This window comes from Euprymna scolopes, chromosome 15 (genome assembly GCF_053919585.1).
Source record: "Euprymna scolopes isolate OS-2025 chromosome 15, ASM5391958v1, whole genome shotgun sequence".
In the NCBI taxonomy this organism is placed as follows: Eukaryota; Metazoa; Mollusca; class Cephalopoda; order Sepiida; family Sepiolidae; genus Euprymna; species Euprymna scolopes.
The window spans coordinates 53,684,284-53,702,405 of NC_136496.1; the positions used below are offsets into that span (position 1 = coordinate 53,684,284).

The 18,122-nt window shown below is 32.3% G+C and overlaps 1 protein-coding gene across 1 annotated transcript in view; it reads right to left on the reverse strand.

Annotated features, from left to right (window-relative positions):
* Positions 1-18,122, reverse strand: part of LOC145294236 (chromaffin granule amine transporter-like) — a 213,123-nt gene that overhangs the window by 164,547 nt on the left and 30,454 nt on the right. The gene's annotated exons all lie outside the window — the stretch shown is intronic.

Below are 18,122 nucleotides of genomic sequence, written 5' to 3' on the forward strand. Positions count from 1 at the left end.
CTAGGCTGCGGGAAAAATGGTTGAATCGTTCTACCATTCCAGTAGATATCCTACTGCTGATGCAATTCTCTACATGTATAAGAGCTAAGTACGTTCAAGGATGGAGTACTGTTGACACTTCTGGACAGGAGCTCCTAGAAGCAGCTTATCCTGCTTTGACAGCGTTCAATAGACTTCGTAATCTAGTGGGGGACGCCCTTTTCTCTTCCCTGCAACTTCTTTCCCACAGAAGATACGTTGCGAGCCTGTATCTGCTTTATCGTTATTTTCATGACAAGCGCACGTCTGAGCTCCAATCTATGGTCCCCTTTGGCCTTACTTTCACGAAAAACACTCGTCTTACTGAAAACACTACCAATAATGTCCCCCACTTTTTATCTGTGCCTAAACCTAAACGTAGATTCCATGAGCAAATCTTTCTTAGAACTGTATGCCTATGGTGCTCTGTTCCGTTTTCCTGCTTTCCAATTGACTACAATTGTCTTCAATTCCAACGTGAACAAATTCTTGATGAGCCATCCCCTTAATTAATCCAATTCCCACTATTAACTACTGTACACTTATTAACCCTTATACTCGAGTGCCTTGGTGACTCCTTTGTAAAAAAAGATTGGTATTCGTTCTTTAATTGAATTTTTTTATTATCGTTTAACGATTTTCGATATCAGACGTATGAAAACCTATCTAAGAACACCCCAAACACGTAAAATATATTTGTGTGAAATTTCATAAAAATCGGTCCAGTATTTTCGGATTCAATAGGGAACTCTATCTCTTTCTCGCAAACACAGACACACAGGTAAAGTGCCTTTGATATATAAGTAGAGATGTATAAATAAAATTTTCATGTGATTTACTAGATTTTGCGTTTTAGAACACGGTTTTTAGTAGAAAAATTTAATAAAAAACCTAGAAAATACAACTAAGCCGTTAAGAGACCCTTTCTGAATTGAGTTTCACAAGCTGTCGATTGCACTCTGGCATATTATCTCTTCCTTTAAAATTTATTAGTAAAAAAAAAATGTTTGAACGAGAAAATTTTTCAGATCAAAAAAAGAAAATATCAAATATTTAATTAAATTCTACAACAGATTTTTGTAATGTTTAATATTTAATGTTTGAAATATTTCTGCATTAGTAACTTTGTTTATATTAACATTATTTGTTTGCATTTTTGTTTTATTTATTTTTGTTACTTATCTTCCATTTTTCAATTAAACTAATTTATCGTTCGTTTTCGTTTTAAAAAAATTATTTATTGTTGGTTTTGATTTAAAAAATACTATACATTTTAATTAAATATTTATTGTTTAATTTTAAGTTGTTTGTTTAATAATTGTTAATTGCCTAAATTTATGTTTCATGTTTTTTCAGCATTCGATTGTCTTCTGCAGCAAACACACGTAATTTTACATGCATGATGTTTTTTGAATGAAGTTCAGTTTTACTATAAATCGAATCTCGTTCTTTTCTTGTTTTCTTTTAGATGTAATTTATAAGTAAAAAATGAAATCCATAAAACAACGAAATGATTAAAATTACTTTTCATGTATAAATACACATCTTTTCCGTTTTGAATTCTTTACTTTAATTAAAATTCAATTGGTTTTATTACAAATTACCGTGTTCCTTACTTTCCCTTTTTATGCCCCTTTTAAGTTTTTTTATGCTTTTTCATTCATTTAAACAGTCTAAATGTTCGGCAGGTTTTACTTGCTAGGACCTCAGCAATGACATTATTTTTCAGCTCAGGAACTTTAATGGCATATATTACGAGGGCCACGCTTCTACCTCTGTCTGGTGTATGTGAATGATGATGATAGGTCCTGGAGGCTACCACGCGACTATAAAAGATGAATGTAATTTGTTTTCATCTTCTTTCTTTTCCAATCTTATTGGCTAAATACATTTAACTCTTACATAAAAAAAAACAATTATTGAAAAACAGATGTTTTAGAAAATGAAACTCAACTAAATAAATACACATGCTGCCAAATTCTACAGTGTGTAATGAAAAAATATTTTGTTGTGTGTCTTATATTTTTTATTTAATATTTTCCATTTTCCATTATCGGTAATTGTTATTTAGTTAATGATAACACGTAATCTATATAATTATAAAACTCAAATGACCTTGTAACGAGTGATGTAACCAACTTTCTGGTTTACGACATCTGGTTGCACATGTGCGCATAAATATTAACCCATAACAACGTAAACAAATAAACACAAATCGCTTATTTTTCAGATTTTGACCTGTGCATATTAACATTATTATTTAGAAATTATTATTTAACATGGGAAGGGTGAGGATGTTTTGCAACTATTCTGTATTAAAACTATACTGTCGCAATTTTCTTACGAATGAATCAACTTTGACCCGTTGACAACGTATTGTTTTACTGCGTACGTTTTCAGCGCCCCAATTATTTCTTTTCGCGTTTAAATTATCTAAATAAACAATTGCTAATACTTTCTACATTTTTTTACATCGTTCATTTCCGTATTACGTTTAAGTTATTTTAACGCAATTTTCTTACAAATGAACCTACTTTAACCTTTGACAACCATAAGAGCATTTTACAACATGTACGTTTTCAGCGTCCCAATTGGTTTTTTTTTCGCGTTTAAATTAAAAAATATATCAAAATTTGAATAGTGCACATTTACCTATAAGTATGGCAAACCACTTATAAATCAATGGCTGTAAGTTTTTTTTTTAAACAATTATAAACAGAACGACTCATAGAAATCTATCTATATTCTTTTTTTCATTTTAATATACTTTCATAGAAATGTTTCTGTTATGTCACAAAAAACTATTTTCTTTACGTCACAAGTGTCACCCTCATACATTAATTCCATAGCTAATATAACATACTGACCCAACGGGTAGTCTAGTTCCTTTTTAAATGCAATAAAATATTTACTGGATAAAATTTAATGTTATTGCAATCTTTAGCAAATAAAATTCGGTTGAGTAGACGATACCGAAAGGAGGAACAACGCGGAAATCCGACGTAGACAAATACGTCAGCTCGTATTAAAAGTCTCCATTTTCTACCCTAATTCGATGCGAACTAATTCATTTGCACATTAACGCTGGTATATTTATTTTCTGTCACATGACAAGTTGAACTCATTTGCTGTTTGTGACAAACTTTTTGGACCGTAAAATACGAAATCGCCTCTGGTGCTTGAATTCTATAGGAGGATTTCAGCGAGTGGGCTTTTTTTCTGAATTATTGTTTTGTTACATATTCTAAATCTTTTGTTGAAAAAGCTGACAAGTGCTGGCAATTTGAATACTTGACGAACGATGCCCGAAGCGCCGCATCAGGCAAATATTTCAGTTGTCGTTATGCGGATGCAAAAAATGAAAAGACGCCCTATAATAAGATTAAATCACGTTTCCACTAGAGCTTAATGTTAGCAACTTTTAACAAACGAGAAAGATAGAGACATTTATATGTCTCTCTTTATATATGATATTAGTTTTGCCGTCCGAGTATTGAGGAAATAGTGTACTTCTTACCTCAACGGGGTGGATTTCCAACACTATATATATATATATATATATATAAAGTAGAACCCCGGGATACGACATAAAAAATAGTAATACAAATACAGTACAGTATATAATAAACATGTATATAATCAAATAACATTATAAATAACACCGTAAGGCTGGGCAAATACCGTAACCAGGGGACGGAAAACATCGTATTCCACATCGTAACCTGAAAAAACTGTATCCCATGACCATCGTATCTCAGGTTTTTTATGTTTTTCAACTTCTGATTAACGGTCTTTACTTTCGGCACGAACTCGCTGATGTAAGTCTGAGTACTTTATAATCCTTCTGGAGTCATCTTATTTTATTTTGTGAAATTTATATATATATATATATATATATATATTTGTAGTCATCGACATACAGTCCTGTTTCGTTGTATCACAACTCATCAGTGCCGTTAGACTAGCACCTCTCCCAAGCCAAGGATTGAACCTGGAACCATCGCGTTGACAGTCAGCAGTTCTACCGATCGACCCCCGAGAGGGGCGCAAAAATAATCTCGCCAAATGTCTATTTAAACAGATATCCGTCCACCATTTTACAGTGCTCTGACCACTTTGTTTATAACCAAAGAGCGAGCGTCGTATATTCAGCCAATTAAGTAGCGGGTGAAATTACTTACGATAGTGCTCTACCCAAAGAGGGGGGGCTTTACTCTCTCTCTCTCTATATATATATATATATATATATATATATATATATAGTAAAGTATTAAAATATACTTTTGATAATCAAGCAAAACAGATGTGCCCGCATATCATCCGCATAGGAAATTGTTAGGTGAAGAAGGGCATGGAATTCGAGTTATTGGTTATATATAGTATTTAGTTTAGCAAACATATTTTTATTTACTACTTTGCCTTACTCACGTATTTGACCTTACCGAAGGTAATACTGAAAATCTATACATAATATATCTTCATTATAATAATATATGTCTATTAATGAAATATACAAATTACATATATATATATATATATATATATATATATATATATATATATATATGAGATAAAATGGAGGTGGAAGGACCTGGATACTCAACGTTTCGCCCGATTTATGCGGGCTTCTTCAAGAGGGATGGTCATTGACGAGAGAGTCGGAGGATTGGGGCTATATATAATGATGGGGGAGAGCAGCGTGTTTTCCTTATGTAAATTAGATGTCATATATACATGTATATACATTTTATGAGAGAAGAACTAATTAGAGTAAACTAGTGTAGTGGATTACGTCTAAAAGATAAAATATCGTAGAGATTAAAAATTGTGTTTGGAAATATAGCGGTGATAGATTAAATAAATAAAATGACACGAGATTACGAAATAATTTTTTTTTTTTTTTTTTTTTAAATTAGAAATAATTGAATTGGGATAAAATAGCGCAGTAACTTAAAAGATGGTATCTAAATATAAGAATAGGAGGTGATAAAATGGAGTCTAAAAATAGATAATGATAAAATACAGTAAATAAGTAAAATAAAAATAAAATTAAGTGAAATTACGAATTTTTTTTTTTTTTTTTTTTTTTCGCGTTTAACCGGTGTCTAAGTTGTTTTCTTTGATAATTATTTTCGACAGAAAGGGAGCAACGTGGAAAAAACCTTTTCTTTGCTTAATTATATTGCTGGAATGGGAGATTATAGCTGACTCAATTAAACGTCGTGTGGATCTGTTATGTATGTGTTTAAGGAAAGTTGCTTTGTTAAAATCAAAATGGTGGTCGTTTTCCATGATGTGACAAAATATGGCGTTGAGTGTATTGTTGTTTTTTACATCTCTTTTGTGTTCATATATTCTTTTATTTAAATTACGTTGAGTTTCTCCTACGTATATTTTTCCACAATCAAGGCAGGGTATGGAATATATTCCGGCTTTGGTGTTAATGTTGGTGTTAGTTATAATTTTACGTGTTAGATCCCTAATTGTTAAAGAGTTTAGTTTTGTTATTTGAATGCCTGTCTTATTTAGGTTCTTATATATTGTGTCGTTGTTTTTATTAGTTGGTAATGTTAATTGTCTGTTGTGTATCTGGCTATTTAAGGAATGGTCTTGGTTTCGGTTATGGTAAATTTTTAGTGCTTTTCTTTTTGTATTTGCCAAAAAATGTCGAGGGTATTGCAAGTTCATGAATGCACGTTCGATATACTCAAATTCTTCCACGATGTATTCTTCACTACATATTCTCAGGGCCCTAAGAAAAAATCCTATTAGAATACCTCTTTTTACTTTATCATCGTGATGAGAGTAAAAGTGTATGTAATCATTTTTATTCGTGACTTTCCGATGGACTTTAAAACTTAGATGATCATTGTTATTTATGATGTTGATGTCCAGAAAAGGTATGGAGTTGTTATTTTCTCTTTCATACGTATAATTAATAGTGGGTTCAATCTTGTTTAATTTATCAGTGATATTCTCTATTTTGGAAGATATAGGGAGAAAAATTAAAATATCATCAATATATCTATAGTAGGAGGTACCCTTGGGCAATTTATATTTCATGGGTCCGGTTTCGATGAATTCTAAAAATAGACATGCCAAAACCCCACTTAGAGGGTTACCCATGGGCAGTCCAAATTTTTGTTTGTAGCAGAGTCCATCGAATGTGAAATATGTCATGTCAATGCCTATACTTATAATTTTAATTATATTATCTATCGGCAAAGGTAATTTAATTTTTATTTTATTTAAGTGTTTTGAAAGAAGGTTGAGACATTTCTTGGTAGGGATATTGGTGTATAAAGATTCTATATCGAGACTATTCATGGTTTTATTTTTCATATCTATGTTTTTTTATCTTATTAAGAAGGTCGCCAGAGTTTCTTATATGGGAATTGCTAATTGTGCCCAATAATGGCGTTAGGAGTTTTGTGATCGCTCTTGCTATCTTATGGGTGGCACTGCCAATGCCAGAGATGATTGGGCGTATTGGATTATTATTTTTATGTGTTTTGGGTAAACCATATAAGGTCGGGATTTTAGGATGGTATTCTATATAGGTAGTCCATATTTTATCATTATGTATTAATTTCTTGTAAGATTTGTTAAATTTGTCAATTTCTTTATGTATTATTTCGGAGGTAGTTTTTTCATATGTGTGCTTATCTTGTAATAGTTGAAGTATTTTATTTTTGTATTCAGTTGTTTCCATTATTACAATCCCCCCACCTTTGTCAGCAGGTGAGACGATAATATTATGGTCGTTAGCCATGTGTGATAACGCATTTATGTATCGTTTTGGTAGGGTAATATCCCTGGTTTGGGCGGTGGTCGTGGATATTATACCCTGGATGAAACCTTTCATAAAGTCGGTATCTTCGTGTTTATAGTTTCGAGCGATTGTGTTGGTTGTTATCTTTGGATAGATTCCCGGTGCAAATTTTAAACCAAGGCTGAGGGCTTTTGTCTCGGTGTTTGATAGTGGCCGGTTTGTAAGATTTTGTATGAGTTTTGGTCGTCCAATAGAACCCCATTTGCTGTTGGAGATTAGATTGGATAGTTTTTTGTTAAGTTTTCTGTTGTGGGTAGAGTTAAAAGATATAATCCGTCGTTTAATTTTAGAGGTTGTATTCCTAGAAATAGAGTGGTTCATGTGTAGATCGTCTGCTAGTGATTTGGCAATAGTTCGTAAATAAGTTGCTTTGTTTCTAAGAGTTTGTGCTGATGTGCTTAGATACTGCTCAATGTGTTCAGGGAAAATATGGTGGGAGGATTGGAAGATCTTATTGGTACATTTGGGAATGACCTTCTCGTCAATGCATCGTTGTAAGAAAGAACTCCTGTTTGTGTTGGAGTGAGCTGCGATCAGTGTGTTAGTATATTTACGCAGCTTTCTTTTGTAAAGTTGTCCTTCCATTCCGACAGTATGATTGTTGAGCTGGATTAAATCCGACGATACGAAATAAAATGGAGGTGGAAGGACCTGGATACTCAACGTTTCGCCCGATTTATGCGGGCTTCTTCAAGAGGGATGGTCATTGACGAGAGAGTCGGAGGATTGGGGCTATATATAATGATGGGGGAGAGCAGCGTGTTTTCCTTATGTAAATTAGATGTCATATATACATGTATATACATTTTATGAGAGAAGAACTAATTAGAGTAAACTAGTGTAGTGGATTACGTCTAAAAGATAAAATATCGTAGAGATTAAAAATTGTGTTTGGAAATATAGCGGTGATAGATTAAATAAATAAAATGACACGAGATTACGAAATAATTTTTTTTTTTTTTTTTTTTTTAAATTAGAAATAATTGAATTGGGATAAAATAGCGCAGTAACTTAAAAGATGGTATCTAAAAATAAGAATAGGAGGTGATAAAATGGAGTCTAAAAATAGATAATGATAAAATACAGTAAATAAGTAAAATAAAAATAAAATTAAGTGAAATTACGAATTTTTTTTTTTTTTTTTTTTTTTCGCGTTTAACCGGTGTCTAAGTTGTTTTCTTTGATAATTATTTTCGACAGAAAGGGAGCAACGTGGAAAAAACCTTTTCTTTGCTTAATTATATTGCTGGAATGGGAGATTATAGCTGACTCAATTAAACGTCGTGTGGATCTGTTATGTATGTGTTTAAGGAAAGTTGCTTTGTTAAAATCAAAATGGTGGTCGTTTTCCATGATGTGACAAAATATGGCGTTGAGTGTATTGTTGTTTTTTACATCTCTTTTGTGTTCATATATTCTTTTATTTAAATTACGTTGAGTTTCTCCTACGTATATTTTTCCACAATCAAGGCAGGGTATGGAATATATTCCGGCTTTGGTGTTAATGTTGGTGTTAGTTATAATTTTACGTGTTAGATCCCTAATTGTTAAAGAGTTTAGTTTTGTTATTTGAATGCCTGTCTTATTTAGGTTCTTATATATTGTGTCGTTGTTTTTATTAGTTGGTAATGTTAATTGTCTGTTGTGTATCTGGCTATTTAAGGAATGGTCTTGGTTTCGGTTATGGTAAATTTTTAGTGCTTTTCTTTTTGTATTTGCCAAAAAATGTCGAGGGTATTGCAAGTTCATGAATGTACGTTCGATATACTCAAATTCTTCCACGATGTATTCTTCACTACATATTCTCAGGGCCCTAAGAAAAAATCCTATTAGAATACCTCTTTTTACTTTATCATCGTGATGAGAGTAAAAGTGTATGTAATCATTTTTATTCGTGACTTTCCGATGGACTTTAAAACTTAGATGATCATTGTTATTTATGATGTTGATGTCCAGAAAAGGTATGGAGTTGTTATTTTCTCTTTCATACGTATAATTAATAGTGAGTTCAATCTTGTTTAATTTATCAGTGATATTCTCTATTTTGGAAGATATAGGGAGAAAAATTAAAATATCATCAATATATCTATAGTAGGAGGTACCCTTGGGCAATTTATATTTCATGGGTCCGATTTCGATGAATTCTAAAAATAGACATGCCAAAACCCCACTTAGAGGGTTACCCATGGGCAGTCCAAATTTTTGTTTGTAGCAGAGTCCATCGAATGTGAAATATGTCATGTCAATGCATATACTTATAATTTTAATTATATTATCTATCGGCAAAGGTAATTTAATTTTTATTTTATTTAAGTGTTTTGAAAGAAGGTTGAGACATTTCTTGGTAGGGATATTGGTGTATAAAGATTCTATATCGAGACTATTCATGGTTTTATTTTTCATATTTATGTTTTTTATCTTATTAAGGAGGTCGCCAGAGTTTCTTATATGGGAATTGCTAATTGTGCCCAATAATGGCGTTAGGAGTTTTGTGATCGCTCTTGCTATCTTATGAGTGGCACTGCCAATGCCAGAGATGATTGAGCGTATTGGATTATTATTTTTATGTGTTTTGGGTAAACCATATAAGGTCGGGATTTTAGGATGGTATTCTATATAGGTAGTCCATATTTTATCATTATGTATTAATTTCTTGTAAGATTTGTTAAATTTGTCAATTTCTTTATGTATTATTTCGGAGGTAGTTTTTTCATATGTGTGTTTATCTTGTAATAGTTGAAGTATTTTATTTTTGTATTCAGTTGTTTCCATTATTACAACCCCCCCACCTTTGTCAGCAGGTGAGACGATAATATTATGGTCGTTAGCCATGTGTGATAACGCATTTATGTATCGTTTTGGTAGGGTAATATCCCTGGTTTGGGCGGTGGTCGTGGATATTATACCCTGGATGAAACCTTTCATAAAGTCGGTATCTTCGTGTTTATAGTTTCGAGCGATTGTGTTGGTTGTTATCTTTGGATAGATTCCCGTTGCAAATTTTAAACCAAGGCTGAGGGCTTCTGTCTCGGTGTTTGATAGTGGCCGGTTTGTAAGATTTTGTATGAGTTTTGGTCGTCCAATAGAACCCCATTTGCTGTTGGAGATTAGATTGGATAGTTTTTTGTTAAGTTGGAGATTAGATTGGATAGTTTTTTGTTAAGTTTTCATACTGTCGGAATAGAAGGACAACTTTACAAAAGAAAGCTGCGTAAATATACTAACACACTGATCGCAGCTCACTCCAACACAAACAGGAGTTCTTTCTTACAACGATGCATTGACGAGAAGGTCATTCCCAAATGTACCAATAAGATCTTCCAATCCTCCCACCATATTTTCCCTGAACACATTGAGCAGTATCTAAGCACATCAGCACAAACTCTTAGAAACAAAGCAACTTATTTACGAACTATTGCCAAATCACTAGCAGACGATCTACACATGAACCACTCTATTTCTAGGAATACAACCTCTAAAATTAAACGACGGATTATATCTTTTAACTCTACCCACAACAGAAAACTTAACAAAAAACTATCCAATCTAATCTCCAACAGCAAATGGGGTTCTATTGGACGACCAAAACTCATACAAAATTTTACAAACCGGCCACTATCAAACACCGAGACAGAAGCCCTCAGCCTTGGTTTAAAATTTGCACCGGGAATCTATCCAAAGATAACAACCAACACAATCGCTCGAAACTATAAACACGAAGATACCGACTTTATGAAAGGTTTCATCCAGGGTATAATATCCACGACCACCGCCCAAACCAGGGATATTACCCTACCAAAACGATACATAAATGCGTTATCACACATGGCTAACGACCATAATATTATCGTCTCACCTGCTGACAAAGGTGGGGGGATTGTAATAATGGAAACAACTGAATACAAAAATAAAATACTTCAACTATTACAAGATAAACACACATATGAAAAAACTACCTCCGAAATAATACATAAAGAAATTGACAAATTTAACAAATCTTACAAGAAATTAATACATAATGATAAAATATGGACTACCTATATAGAATACCATCCTAAAATCCCGACCTTATATGGTTTACCCAAAACACATAAAAATAATAATCCAATACGCCCAATCATCTCTGGCATTGGCAGTGCCACCCATAAGATAGCAAGAGCGATCACAAAACTCCTAACGCCATTATTGGGCACAATTAGCAATTCCCATATAAGAAACTCTGGCGACCTTCTTAATAAGATAAAAAAACATAGATATGAAAAATAAAACCATGAATAGTCTCGATATAGAATCTTTATACACCAATATCCCTACCAAGAAATGTCTCAACCTTCTTTCAAAACACTTAAATAAAATAAAAATTAAATTACCTTTGCCGATAGATAATATAATTAAAATTATAAGTATATGCATTGACATGACATATTTCACATTCGATGGACTCTGCTACAAACAAAAATTTGGACTGCCCATGGGTAACCCTCTAAGTGGGGTTTTGGCATGTCTATTTTTAGAATTCATCGAAATCGGACCCATGAAATATAAATTGCCCAAGGGTACCTCCTACTATAGATATATTGATGATATTTTAATTTTTCTCCCTATATCTTCCAAAATAGAGAATATCACTGATAAATTAAACAAGATTGAACCCACTATTAATTATACGTATGAAAGAGAAAATAACAACTCCATACCTTTTCTGGACATCAACATCATAAATAACAATGATCATCTAAGTTTTAAAGTCCATCGGAAAGTCACGAATAAAAATGATTACATACACTTTTACTCTCATCACGATGATAAAGTAAAAAGAGGTATTCTAATAGGATTTTTTCTTAGGGCCCTGAGAATATGTAGTGAAGAATACATCGTGGAAGAATTTGAGTATATCGAACGTACATTCATGAACTTGCAATACCCTCGACATTTTTTGGCAAATACAAAAAGAAAAGCACTAAAAATTTACCATAACCGAAACCAAGACCATTCCTTAAATAGCCAGATACACAACAGACAATTAACATTACCAACTAATAAAAACAACGACACAATATATAAGAACCTAAATAAGACAGGCATTCAAATAACAAAACTAAACTCTTTAACAATTAGGGATCTAACACGTAAAATTATAACTAACACCAACATTAACACCAAAGCCGGAATATATTCCATACCCTGCCTTGATTGTGGAAAAATATACGTAGGAGAAACTCAACGTAATTTAAATAAAAGAATATATGAACACAAAAGAGATGTAAAAAACAACAATACACTCAACGCCATATTTTGTCACATCATGGAAAACGACCACCATTTTGATTTTAACAAAGCAACTTTCCTTAAACACATACATAACAGATCCACACGACGTTTAATTGAGTCAGCTATAATCTCCCATTCCAGCAATATAATTAAGCAAAGAAAAGGTTTTTTCCACGTTGCTCCCTTTCTGTCGAAAATAATTATCAAAGAAAACAACTTAGACACCGGTTAAACGCGAAAAAAAAAAAAAAAAAAAAAATTCGTAATTTCACTTAATTTTATTTTTATTTTACTTATTTACTGTATTTTATCATTATCTATTTTTAGACTCCATTTTATCACCTCCTATTCTTATTTTTAGATACCATCTTTTAAGTTACTGCGCTATTTTATCCCAATTCAATTATTTCTAATTAAAAAAAAAAAAAAAAAATTATTTCGTAATCTCGTGTCATTTTATTTATTTAATCTATCACCGCTATATTTCCAAACACAATTTTTAATCTCTACGGTATTTTATCTTTTAGACGTAATCCACTACACTAGTTTACTCTAATTAGTTTTTCTCTCATAAAATGTATATACATGTATATATGACATCTAATTTACATAAGGAAAACACGCTGCTCTCCCCATCATTATATATAGCCCCAATCCTCCGACTCTCTCGTCAATGACCATCCCTCTTGAAGAAGCCCGCATAAATCGGGCGAAACGTTGAGTATCCAGGTCCTTCCACCTCCATTTTATTTCATATCGTCGGATTTAATCCAGCTCAACAATCATATATATATATATATATATATATATATATATATATATATATATATATATATATATATATATATATATATATATATACATATGCGCGTGTGTGTGTGACGAGAGAGAAATAATGTAAAAGCCGAGTGCCTCAGCAGACAGATTAGAGCCTTGTGATCGGCGAGAGATCTTTTAATAGCAAACATTCTGCAGATGTTAGTCCTTTTTAATACAAGTAACAAGATACAAAAGACCAACGACAAGTAAATAAACACGATGAACACCAACTAATAATCACGCAAAAGAAGGTATAAACTACAAAGAAAATGATACTAGTATTGGGTTGCTATTACAGACTCAACCCCCGATGCGAAGGGATAATTGAAACATACAGAACACAATTCCGAAATCATGCCATCAATTTCCAAGTATCAGGTATCCATTACTAATGGAAATGTTGTATATATGTAACTTAATATTGACTCTCGCTTTCCTTATTTCGTTCTTTAGTCCTCACATTACATGAGTGCTATTTCTGACAAAGGGAAATAATTGCTGTTTTCTTTGTGGAAAGCTATCTATCTAAGATTTATCGTTGGCAAGTTTTTGACCTTTAAGTATTTTTTAACTCCTTACATCAAGTGGTTTTCTGTCTTGTCTGGGCGATTTCCATTAAAATTTTATAATTATACTCTTGTGCTATCTTTCAATTCTTGCTCCTCAATTAAGGTGGGGGGAGTAGTGTTGTATCTGTTCTATTGTCATGAAATTATCCTCCCAGGAATTATTTCTTTTTGGGGGGAGGGGGGGGCGAATAGCTTAGTATTTGTTTTGTATATATGTGTATATGTATATATCATGATACCATCACTCCATGCATTATTTTGTCTTTTTGGGGGTGGGGCAGAGTAGCGTATTATTTGTTCTATTGTGATGTGATCTTTCTTCCATGAATTACCTCTCAATTGGGAAAGAGGGGTAGCATACTTCAAAAAGAAATTGTCGCACCCGAATGTTCATTAACAAAGTCAAAACTTGCAGTATATGTATTAGCAAAATATGCCAACAGAGGGTACATATCATCTATAGTATTAATAAATATAGAAATACTAGCTGGGTAGGCGCCCGGCGTTGCCCGAGCGTAAGGTATGCTTATATATGATATTTTAATTTGTCCAGATTTCGTATATATTATTTGATGTCGTGATTTAAAAAAAAACAAAAAAACATTTCGGTGCAATCAGCTAGAATCGACACCGAAACCATATCATTCAAAGCTGGTAACGTTACCACTGTACAAACGTGACACATACATAAACCGATTAAAAATTAAAAATTAAAAATAAACTAAGATGAATGTACAAAATGTTTAACGATTTTCTTCAATTTTGACCCATTTTTGACCCCTTAAAAGCTATTTTAACCAACTAAAAACCCATAAAAAACGGCCCGTAAAAAATCTCTTAGTCGCTCTGCGACTTTTAGTTTTGGAAGAGATAGCGTTTGAAAATATGGAGACATACCGACAGACAGACAGATAGACATACCGACAGACAGACATATAATCGTTTATATACTAGATTATTTACCACCTTTAGAAGAGAGAACGTTCCATGTCGATAGTGATGGAGCTTATGTAGACGAAAGTTTGGATTATGAAATCTGTGTTCATTGTTGATTCTATGCCTGGAATTTTATTATTATTATTGGCTCACAAGGAGCTTTCACACAGGATATCAAATATCTATCCTTGAAAACAGCCTGTGGTGTTTCTTGGAAGCTGAGTGGCAGCAAGTCTTCCCAGATTTCCAGTACTTTCCTCCTCTTTCGATAACATTTGCAAAAAAATTTGCATTATCGCAACAGCTGCTTGCCATTAATTTTTCGGTGGCAGCGGCTATTGGTTTTCACTGGAATTTGAGTGGCAATAAGCCTCCCCAAGGTCCCAGTTCTCTTCGCACTTATCCGGTGGAGGTCTGGTTAGTTCCTCGGTCTTTCCTTTGTCCTTGACTCTATTTGGCCATTTGATCTCACTCTTTTTTTTGGGGGGGGGCAGTGATGTGGTAATGGGGGAGGTGAGTGAGTTATAGATATGCGGCTTCAATGTTCTTGGTTCCATGTAGCACTTCATGCTTTGCCTCTGAAACAGTTTGTCTGTCTCGTGCTTGTTGCACCTGTGTGTTAGTTTCCACATTCAAGGTTTTTTTTTTAATATTTCAGCCGTTTTCATTATTGTTGTTCGTTGTATTTTTCCAGTCATTCCTTAGATTCAAATTATTATTATTATTATTATTATTATTATTATTATTATTATTATTATTATTATTATTATTATTATTATTGGCTCACAAGGAGCTTTCACACATGTCTCCAGAGATCTTTCCCTGAAAACACCCTGGGGTATTCACTGAAAGCTGAGCGAAAACAAGTCTCCCCAGGTTTCCAGTACTCTCCACCTCTTTCGAGAACATTTGCAAAAAATTTGCATTATCGCAACAGCTGCTTGCCATTGATTTCTTGTTGGCAGCATTATTATACCATTCCTATTTAAGTTAAAACATACTTATCAAAGTATTATTATGTACATCTATATCAAAAACACTTGTAAACGTTTTTTTTTAAGTTTTAAATCTTTTATTTCCATACTTTGTGGACCAGGCGCGTCGCAGACCCCACAATTTTAATGAATCATCATTTTGCCAGATCAAACATACCCATTCCTGTGTCTCGATACATCTTCTATCATTATATGTGATCAGTTTTCTATAATAGTCAACCATATAGGAGCCTATTCGTGACCAGAAACACACAGACGTTGAGCTTTATATATATATATATATATATATATATATATATATATATATATATATATATATATACTAGCAAGGAGAAACGACTTTGTCCGGGATTGAATAATGATCAACTCAACAAATGTTCCCCTCCAAATACTTTTTTATCATTGATATCGATGAAATTACCGTTGATGGACAATAGAACAATGCGACATGAAAAGTAATATGGTTAAGCTTAAATGTGGAAAAGTAAATGACTAGTTTTAAAAACTGGAAAAGAAAAGGACACGATATTCTAGTAAAAAATATAATAAATTTATAATTAAAAATATTGCAGCAATTAAGAATTGATTATATAATATTATAAATTGAATTTTAAAAATTCTTAATGCTGCAATATTTTAAGTTATAAAATTATTATATTTTTTACTAGAATATCTTGTGCTTTTCTTTTTCAGTTTTAACAATTAGTCCTTTACTTTTCTATGTTTTAGCTTAACCATATCACTTTTCATGCTCGCACTTTTCTATTGTAATTCATGATTCCTCCAAACTTCCAATAAATTCACTTGTTCTTTGTTTAATTTCAGTCTTATTGTTTTGACCCCATAAACACATGTAATAACAATGTACGGCACTCGTCTGCTTTCAATAAAATCCCCTCAATTATCTCCCCTTCATGCTTTCACTCACTCTGTTTCATTTGTTACTTTTCTTTTCGAATTAGTAGCAACAGCAGTCGCTGAAGCGACGTGGCTGCTGTAGAAACCAGTCATAAAAATGCGTCGCACACCTCCTTACATATTTTTACGATTTTGACCACCAGAAAATTCATCATAACGTTTGTTTTACTGAACGGAAATTGAAAAAAAATTTTTTTGCAATATAGCTGAGAAGATGATCTATAAACCGTAATAATTGTCTGAAATTCGGTCGAAAAATGAGTGAGCGGTGAAGCTTTAAAGCAGTTCTAAATGACAAAAACTGCCATTTAACTATATATTCAAACACCACCGCGTATGAATTATATATATATATATATATATATATATATATATATATATATATATATATATATATATATATATATATTGGATGCAAGTCTTTATCCAAGCAAGTGTTATTATTATTCTTTTTTCCTATCTTTTTGGATATCTTTTCTATTTGCCGAGCGGTCTTTTTAATTTCAGCAGACATTTTATATAAAATGGCGCCCAAAGGTTGTTGTTCGGCCAGATTCTTCTCAAGCCCTTTCTATCGGTGCATCCGGTTATCATCAGGAGCGATTTTTGTTAAATTATAAATACACCAAGCCTCAAAGAAAAAGAAAACAACAACAACAATCGCTTCTGATGATAATCGGATGCAACGATAAAAAGCGCTTGAGAAGAATACGGGCGAATAACAACTTTTGGGCGCCATTTTATATAATGTGCCTGTTGAAATTAAAAAGACCGCTTGGCAAATTGTTGTTTTGTTCTTCAGTTTATTTTTCATTTTTTTTTTTTTGGCGTCTCCGATCGCTGAACAGTGCTGATAATTAGGTTTGACAATTATAACATATTTCTATCGTATTTATATATATATATATATATATATATATATATATATATATATATATATATATATATATTATATATATATAAAATACCATAGAAATATCTTATAATTTTCAAACCTAATTATCAGCACTGTTCAGCGATCGGAGACGTCAAAAAAAAAAAAATGAGAAATAAACTGAAGAACAAAACAACAAAATTCACCGTATTATTATGGCACAGGATGCTCGCTTTTTGTGTTCTTTCATGGGAAATAATCAGAGCTCTTAAAGAAATGCCTGGAATATCGTTTGTATATGGATATTTTTTAATGTTTGCTTTTATATTTTCTATTGAACGACGTTTTATTTTATTCAAGTAGTGTTTATTATGTTGAAAATCCTAATTTTGAATGTGTTTTATTTTAGAGCTTTTGTGTTTTGAAGTGTGAAATTTTGTGTTTTGAAGTGTGAAATTTTGTGTTTTGAAGTGTGAAATTTTGTGTTTTGAAATGTTAATAATTATTAACTCTCAGATTAGCAAAAAACAAAAAAAAAATTATATATCTTCATTATTTTTGCGAAAAAATCTTTGAAAAATAAATTAATTTTTTTAGTGAGCTAAATATTGTTAATATACCATTAAATACCATTAAATAGAAAATGCTTTGAAGTATCGATACAAAAAAAAGAAGAAAAAACGATGAATAACTGTGCATTCTGCTAAAACTACGATAATTTCTTTCTGCAATTTCTTGTTAACTTATTTATGGTGAATCAAGCGTGATATTAGATGCAAGAGTTGTTTTCAACACATACGACGCCCAGCATTCCCAAAATGGTCACCCATCTGTTACTGGCTAGTCTCATCGTTGCTTAATTTCGGGGGTTATGTAAGCAATATATGTAA